The sequence below is a fragment of the Nicotiana tabacum genome, chromosome 11 (genome assembly GCF_000715075.1).
Source record: "Nicotiana tabacum cultivar K326 chromosome 11, ASM71507v2, whole genome shotgun sequence".
In the NCBI taxonomy this organism is placed as follows: domain Eukaryota; kingdom Viridiplantae; phylum Streptophyta; class Magnoliopsida; order Solanales; family Solanaceae; genus Nicotiana; species Nicotiana tabacum.
In genome coordinates this window covers 10815194-10823555 of record NC_134090.1, presented here as the reverse complement: position 1 = coordinate 10823555, position 8362 = coordinate 10815194, and the positions used below count along the sequence as shown (strand labels likewise).

General features: G+C 35.2%; 1 long non-coding RNA gene across 1 annotated transcript; it reads right to left on the bottom strand.

Annotated features, from left to right (window-relative positions):
* Positions 1–464: 464 nt before the first annotated feature.
* LOC107808018 (uncharacterized) lies at positions 465–3465 on the bottom strand. Its single transcript, XR_001653044.2, has 2 exons — positions 3309–3465; positions 465–723 (listed from the first exon to the last, which is right to left on the bottom strand). It is a non-coding gene; the product is annotated as an uncharacterized LOC107808018 (long non-coding RNA).
* Positions 3466–8362: the final 4897 nt, after the last annotated feature.

The following is an 8362-nucleotide window of genomic DNA, read 5'->3' as shown; positions in this document are numbered from 1 at the left end:
CAAACCTAAACGAAATTCTATCAGACTACCCGGTACAAAGAGGGAAGAACTCAGATAGTCAACTGAGCACGCTTTGCCGAAATATATATTGTGTATAGGTAAAATATTACTTGTTCTTGATAAAGAAAATAGATTTTGAACACCATTGCATAGCCCACTAGCAAATGGTATTCAAAATTTGAACACCTTTATTAAATTTCTTGGCTTCGCCATTGCATACTGCAATTCCTTTATTTGATCTTGAGATTGATTATGCTTTGCGATCATTTTCCTTTATTCGATCTTGAGACTGATTATGCTTTGTCAGACTATCATTGATGGAGTTAAATGAGAAAGAGGAAAAAGAAAAAAGAAAAAAAAAACTGATTTTCACCAAAATCTTTAAAATGACTTCTTGTTTAGTCTCAATAGCGGATGAGTGGAAATTTTAACAGTTTGAAAAATCATCTCGAAGAGTTGAAATATGGAAAAATCTGCAGTAGCTTGTGATCTAGCTAATCAACAAAACAAATTGTGATCACTGACATTAGTACCTCTATACAGGATACCAGAAATTTCATTATCACAATTCACAACTAAGAGTTAAACATTTGCTAAGATAAGAAGGAAATCACATTTTGCTGTATTACAGGAGGATATACAGGAATATCAAATAACTCAAGGCGACCAATCAGGTCCACCAGGCTTCTTCAGTAATATCTGATTATACTCTGGTCTCGATGTCTGGAAGAAGAAAAACAAACAACATTAATCCAAATCGTCCTATTTATGTACAATGACAAGCACCAAAAGCATAACCAATGATCCCAAGAATCATTTCTAACAAAATTTCATAGTCAAGATTTGAATCTATGTAATGGACCAACAGCTTTTCATGATTGTAGAAAATACAACATCAAGAAATATGCATGGTGGATGTTCAACCTAAATCGATGTAATTACCGACCACAATCCTAATTATTAACACTTCCAAAGTTTTCCAAGGAAGTAACTTATAGGTATAACGAGACCATCTCATCTTTTTTCCGATAACCATTGTGTACGGCCTCCAGTTCCTGCACACTTCGACTATTAGATCAGGTACCTGCTATCTTTTACCAGCATAGGTACTGAGTAACTTCGTCTAACAAGGTTTCGACAGATGAGAAAAATCACTTTAGTGTATAATGAGACCATCTTCTAAAAGTCGTGGCTGGATCTGAATATCGAATACCGGGCATTGGAATGACAAGATTGTCCTTGCCTCAACAAATATTATCCTTCAGATTTATTTTAGTACCAGTGCTTCCCTACAACCAGCATTGATAGATTGAACTAACAACAGCTTGAAGATCGTTGACCGACTAATGAGAACTCCATCCAACATTCTCCTAACAACTACCTCTAGAGCCTTAAACTCAGTTACAATTTGAAAGGGGAAAAGAAACATGTAAAAGGAAAATCAAGAGCCTTTCTCAAGAAAATCCTTCAAAGACTCGTGCAATTAGTACATGTTTGGTTGACTCATGAACTCAAAATTTTCTTTTCTTTTCATTTATTTTACATATATTGTTGTTCTTCGACTTCATATTTGTAAATTACTTGAGAAAGGGTTAGGTAGCCGAGCTGTCCTTGTTTGTAACAATAGTTTTATTACATCACTTATTGTCTTTCATGTATTTTCCTATGCCTAGACTTCTGTTATTACTTGTTGTTACCTTTGTTTCGGTTTTCTGATTGCATTACCTAGTGTTAGTTTTGTATTTTCGCTTCGGTTGCCAGATTGGTTTGCTTATTATTATCCCTTCCCTTTATCTTTCCTGACCCGAGAGTCTACTGGAAACAACCTCTCTGCCTTCTTAAAGGTAGGGGCAAGGTCTGCGTACATTTTCCCCTCCCAAGACCCCACTTGTGGAACTACACTAGGTATGTTGTGGTTGTTACTTTCCTACCAAAAAGCAATGCAGCACTTATTGGCAGACAGGCTATATCATAAATAGATAATTTCAATAATCACATGTCTTTTTTTGTTTTTGGGGGATGAAAGGACAAATCAGAGACTTTTAAAAGTCTGTTCAAATTGAAAGAGAAAACGAAGAGCAGGAATATCAGTTGTCATCACTTTGAATGACAGTGAAGTATTCTTACAGTTAAAATTTGTTAATTAATTGTTAGATACATTAAAACACAATCCCCAAATCAAGAATGAAGCAACTAAAGAAAGATTGACCACCTTAAGTAGAGTGCAAGATGAAATGCTCTCAGACTACAGCTGGTTAATAGTCAGAACCATTAGGGAATAGGGAATTGTAAAACAAAGACTTATCAGTGTGAAATTAGGAAAATCTTTGAATTCTTGACTTTTTACAGTTCATACTTTGCATTTTGGGTCAATATAGGAAATTGCTTAAATTATTAGACTACAACAACAAGTCAACAACATCTAAGCCTTAATCCAAGCAAGTCAGAGTTGGCTATATGAATCCTCACTAATCATATCGCTCCATTTAAGCTCATTCCTAATAAATTGTTGGGCAACTACACAAATAGGTGAAAACCATGGGAGATCAAAGTTAAAATCAGATAAAAAAGACGTAAGGTGATTTCTTCCCATCTGACTAAACATTCTTGTGACCTATACGTCACAGGTTCGAGCTGTGGTATCAACTATTAACGCTTGCGTTAGAGTAGGCTGCCTATATCACACCAATTACGTTGCGGCCTTTCTCTGGGCCCTGCGTGAATGCGGGATACTTTGTGCACCGGGTTGCCGTGTCTAAACCTTCGTGGTCAGAGCTACCTAGTAGCTATACGGGTGGGAGGTGACGGTACTTGGTAAAATAGCCGAGGATGGTGGTTAGAGCTATCTAGTAGCTATACTGGTGGGAGGTAACGGTAGTCGGTAAAATAGTCGAGATTGGTGGTCAGAGCTGCCTAGTAGCTATACAGGTGGGAGGTAACCGTACTCGGTAAAATAGTCGAGGTGCGCACGAACTATCTCGAACCCTACTTCTAATGAAAAAGTTTTTAAAGGACAAAGCTTTATACATAAGCATTAAGCTCAAATATCTGCTACTATCCATTTGATTTCTCATGCAAACAAATACAGGTAGCGTTTTTTTTTTTTTAATATATATTATGATTGATTGAATTGCTGATATGGCTAAAAAGCAAATAAAGGGAACAACACAATGGTTACTAGTTTTATAGCAATATGCAATTAACAGGAAATTATGAAACAATTCAATCGAAGAGTAAAAAAAAACATTTTTTTAGAAAATGAAAATAACCTAATTTTTAGTAAATAAAGGGAAAGAAGAGAAGCTAACCAGATCTTTGAAGATTAGATATGCTACAAGGGCAAAGAGGACAAAGAGAATCTCAAACTCAGCGAATCGGACGAAAGAGAATACTGAGTTAACAGCCCGAGTCATAATCGAAGGCGACGATAACTGCTTTGCCATTGCAGCCTTTTTACAATTTGGAATTAAACAAATTGAAAATGAGACAATTGGAATTTTGAGTGTTCATTTATATTTCAATACTTGTTATAAATATATTATATTATGGATGTTCATTTAGTACTCCGTTATAAATAAGCTTCCTGAAGAAACTTATTCATATGGGACTCCACCGTAAATATGTTTATCTATTTAGTACTATATTGGAAATAAGCTTCCTGAAGAAGCTTATCACTTCGGTACCCGTTTATGGATAAACATTACCCCAGTAGAAGTTTATCCTTCCTGAAGAAGCTTATCACTTCGGTACCCGGTTATGGATAAACATTACCCCCAGTAGAAGTTTATCCATATCGGGTATAATAAGCTTATCTTTTTAGTACCCAGTTATGGATAAACATTACCCCCGGTAGAAGATTATCCATACCGGATATAATAAGCTTATCCATTCAGTACTCCGTTATGGATAAATATTGCTTTCAGTAGAAGATTATCCATATCTGGTACAGCAGCAGCTTACACAGCAGCTTGTAGCAGCTTACACAACAGCTTGTAGTAGCAGCTTACACAACAGCTTATAGTAGCTTACACAACAGCTTGTGTAGCAGCTTACACAGCAGCTTGTAGTAGCAGCTTACAGAGCAGCTTCCTTTCTTCTATAAATAAAAGAGATTTCAATTCATTATGTACATCAGTTTGAATTCGAATAAATATCAGTTTCTCTATACTTGTCTTTACTTTATAGTCTTTGTTTCATAACACGTTATCAGCACGAAGCTCTACCATCTCGAGCAAATATTTTGAAAGTATCTGAGGTAAGAACTTTCTTTTCCTTAATAATGTCAAATCTTTCTAAACTTGAATTTGTAGCCCTGGATATATCGGGCAAAAGCTACATGTCTTGGGTGCTTGATGCTGAAATTCATCTTGATGCGATGGGTCTGGCAGACACCATCAAAGACAAAAATCAGGCATCAAACTAAGACCGTGCCAAAGCAATGATATTCCTACGCCATCACCTTGATGAGGGCCTGAAAATGGAATATCTTACTGTTAAAGATCCAGTCATACTGTGGAATAATTTGAAATATAGATATGACCACCTGAAGATGGTCGTTCTTCCACAAGCACGATATGATTGGACTCATCTAAGGCTACAAGATTTTAAATCCATCAGTGAGTATAATTCTGCTATGTTCAGAATTATTTTCCAATTGAAGTTATGTGGTGATAATATTGCTGATCATGATATGTTGGAGAAAACTTTCACCACTTTTCATGCCTCGAATATGCTCCTGCAACAGCAATATCGAGAGATGAGATTTAAAAAGTATTCTGAACTTATCTCACATCTTCTTATAGCAGAGCAACATAATGAGCTATTAATGAAAAATCATGAAAGCCGACCTATTGGTTCTTGTCCATTCCCTGAAGTGAATGAGACGAACTTCCACCAAGCTAAACGTGGAAGAGGTCGTGGCCCCAGTCGTGGTCATGGCCGTGGTCGGGGAAGAAACCCCAATCATGGTAATAATAATGCACCAAAGAAGCCTCCTCACCACCAGCAGTGGAAAAGGAAGGAACAAAAGCATGAAGCGGTGCAAGCGCCAAATGTAGAAAATGCATGCTATAGATGTGGAGGAAAAGGGCACTGGTCACGTACTTGTCGTACGCCAAAGCACCTGGTTGAGCTTTATCAAGCCTCCCTGAAGAAGACAGAGAAAAATGCTGAAGCAAATTTTATTTCTGAAGATAATTTAGACTTCATGCATTTGGATATAGCTGATTACTTTGCACTCCCAGAAGGAGAAATAAGTCATGTAATCGGTAGTGAACCTGTAGAAATGTAAATATTTTAATTTTTTTGTTGTTTGATAGTATGGTTATGTAATTGTTGTACATAAATAAAAGTTATGCTTTGATAATGATGTTTACTATAATATATCTTATTTATGTCATTTTAAAGAATATGGATAATATTATTAGATCAACTTAAACTCTAGCAGAGTTTACAAGAAATATACAACCACCAGAAGTAGTTATATTTCATATATCTCATTGTAATTATATTTTGTTAACCACCAGAAGTGGTATATGTCTATGATCACCAGAAGTGATAATTTAGGCTTTCTATAGTTACAATTGAAGATAAGCTACATAAATATTCTCTATATTAAATGCACGCCTCGATTTGCTCCTGAAGTAGTAAATATTTTAAAAGAGATTGAGGCATCGCAATTTGATGTGATTAATGCGCATTCAGATAATTATGTTCGATTTCCTGAAGGATGAGAACTTTTGATAATATTAATCTATTTCCTGAAGTGAATGTGACAATACTAATAAGTCGGGTAAATATGAACGCGCTCTTGATGTGAATACATTACAATTCACCTCCAGAAGAGTTAATATAATTGAGAGAATATATACTCAATATTTCGTATTTTAAATTTGCTCCTGAAGAAGTAACACAGTTGAAATTGCCTCCTGAAGTGGAAAAATATTATGAAGAAGAGTTTTCGTGTGCTTAAACAATTGTTTTACATTGTTTATTTGATTGTGATTTTCTCTCATGACACCAGCAATGTCTGAGCAATATTTGATAGTACAAACTGTATCAATAACTCCTGAAGAGCTAAATGTTTGCCTAAAGAATACATGACACCAGTAGTGTCAGATAAATATTAGAGTGTGGATAATAAATTAAGGCTCTCGAAGAGCTTATATACAAATATGTCATTCATATTATATGATTATGGTCAAAACATATGTTGTAGTAAACCTGAAGTTTACTAATACAAATGGCTATCATATTGAGACTACAAATGATTGGAAGATTGATAATCTTCATGTTTCCACAATCATAGGGGGTAAAATAATATGTATGTGAGAAGTTACCTGCCTTATTCTTTAATTTGTACTATATCATGTATCACAGTAAACCAGAAGTTTACTAAAGCAAAAGTTTATGCCATAGTAAACCAGAAGTTTACTAAGAGATAGCACATGACATGATAAACTTGAAGTTTTCATTTGTCATTTTTAAATGAGCTATTTGAGAATTCAGATAAGCATATACTAAAGAACTAGAAGATTCTTCAGGAATTCTCATGTGTTGCTTGTTCTCATAATGAATTGATTATACCAGCTAAAGTTGGGACTAAGACCCCTGATTCTGAAATATATAAAAGGTGAATATGGGCCCGTTCACCTATCATGTGAACCACTTATAGGTGCATATATGAGATGGTTACATGTGTAATTATTGTCAACTTGCAGTTTGGCATTTGGAATTGATTTTCTCGATTAAGAGCATAATTTTCAGATTATGAAATCAAGACAGTTCATCTTGATAATGCTGGTTTATATCCAAGCTGGTTTAGCATTGAATACCTCCTATTAATGTCTAAACCATTGCTTATGAGAACAAAGCTTCATGTGTTGGTCTAAGATTTTCTAAATTGCATATAGCAGCACTTGTATGCATCAGATCAACAATATATGGTAAGTCCTCCATTCACAATTGGTTTAGGATCAGAAACCAAATATTTTTACTATCTTTTGTTGCGTGGTATATGATTAATTTCTCTACCATAATACACAAAGATATGTTTCCCAAAGATGATTGGGGATATATGTTAGTTTTTCTAACATTTGGGGGATGAAATAAGCAGTTGAAAAATATGCTATATGAATCGAATTATCACGATCCTCACTTAGAAGATAATTCAAGTCGAATGTCAGAAGCATTTGCTGATCTAAAATTAAATATCATATTTCAGCTACAAATGCTCCTATTAAAATTAAAGTCCCTGAAGGATAGAGTTTACTGTACGCATGAAACGTGGTAGACCAATCGGTTCCAAAGGTAACAATCCTTGAAAAATAGTATGAGCTAATGATCAAAATGATCATAATGAGGAGGAAATATGCTCTAGAAGAGCCCACGACATAACATTTCATGAAACTCCCGGAAAAGTTCAGGTACCTGAAAATAAAGAAAGTGATGAGATCTCCACAAGTTATGTCGCTTCGGAACTGACACAAAATGATCGTCGACGATACATTTAATACAATATAGTGCACAATATTGTAAACGATTGTGAGGATCGGACTAGCAGTCCAGACACTTGAAGATGTCGTACCATTTAGATACAAGTCTTAACCTATATGACTTATTTGACTAAATCTATATGAAGATCCTTGAAGGATTGAAAATGCCTGAAGCATATAATTCAAAGTCTTGAGAAATGTACTTGATCAAATTATAAAGATCTTTGTACGGTTTAAAGCAATCTGTGTGTGTGCGGTATAATCGCCTCAGTAAATATTTGCTGAAAGAAAGTTACATAAATTATGTTATTTGTCCATGTATTTTTATAAAGAAAATGTCATCAGAATTTGTTACACTTGCTGTTTATGTTGGTGACATAAATTGGAACTCCAGAAGAGCTCCAAGAGGGTCTTAAAAATGCTTTTACCATGGACAAAGTGTACCCATTAAGTACACCATTGGATATTCAATCACTTGAAGTGAATAAGGATCTGTTCCAACCTCTAGAAGAGGATGAGGAGCTCCTTGGTCCTGAAATACTCTATCTCGGTGTAGATGTTGCACTTATTTATCTTGCTAATGCTAACAAAAGTGGTGCAGATCGTATTGATAATGCAGATGCAGGTTATTTATCCGATATCCATAAAGCTCGATCTCAAACCGGCAAGCAGGGAGTGAATATGATTGAGATCAGTGATTCATTCGAGAAATATGTGGGTTGGAATGTGAGAAAAGACCCACAATTTTATACGAAGACAATGCTGCATGCATAGCCCAACTGAAGGGACGATTTATAAAAGGAGATAGAACGAAGCACATTTCACCAAAATTATTCTACACACACGATCTTCAGAAAAGTGGTGACATT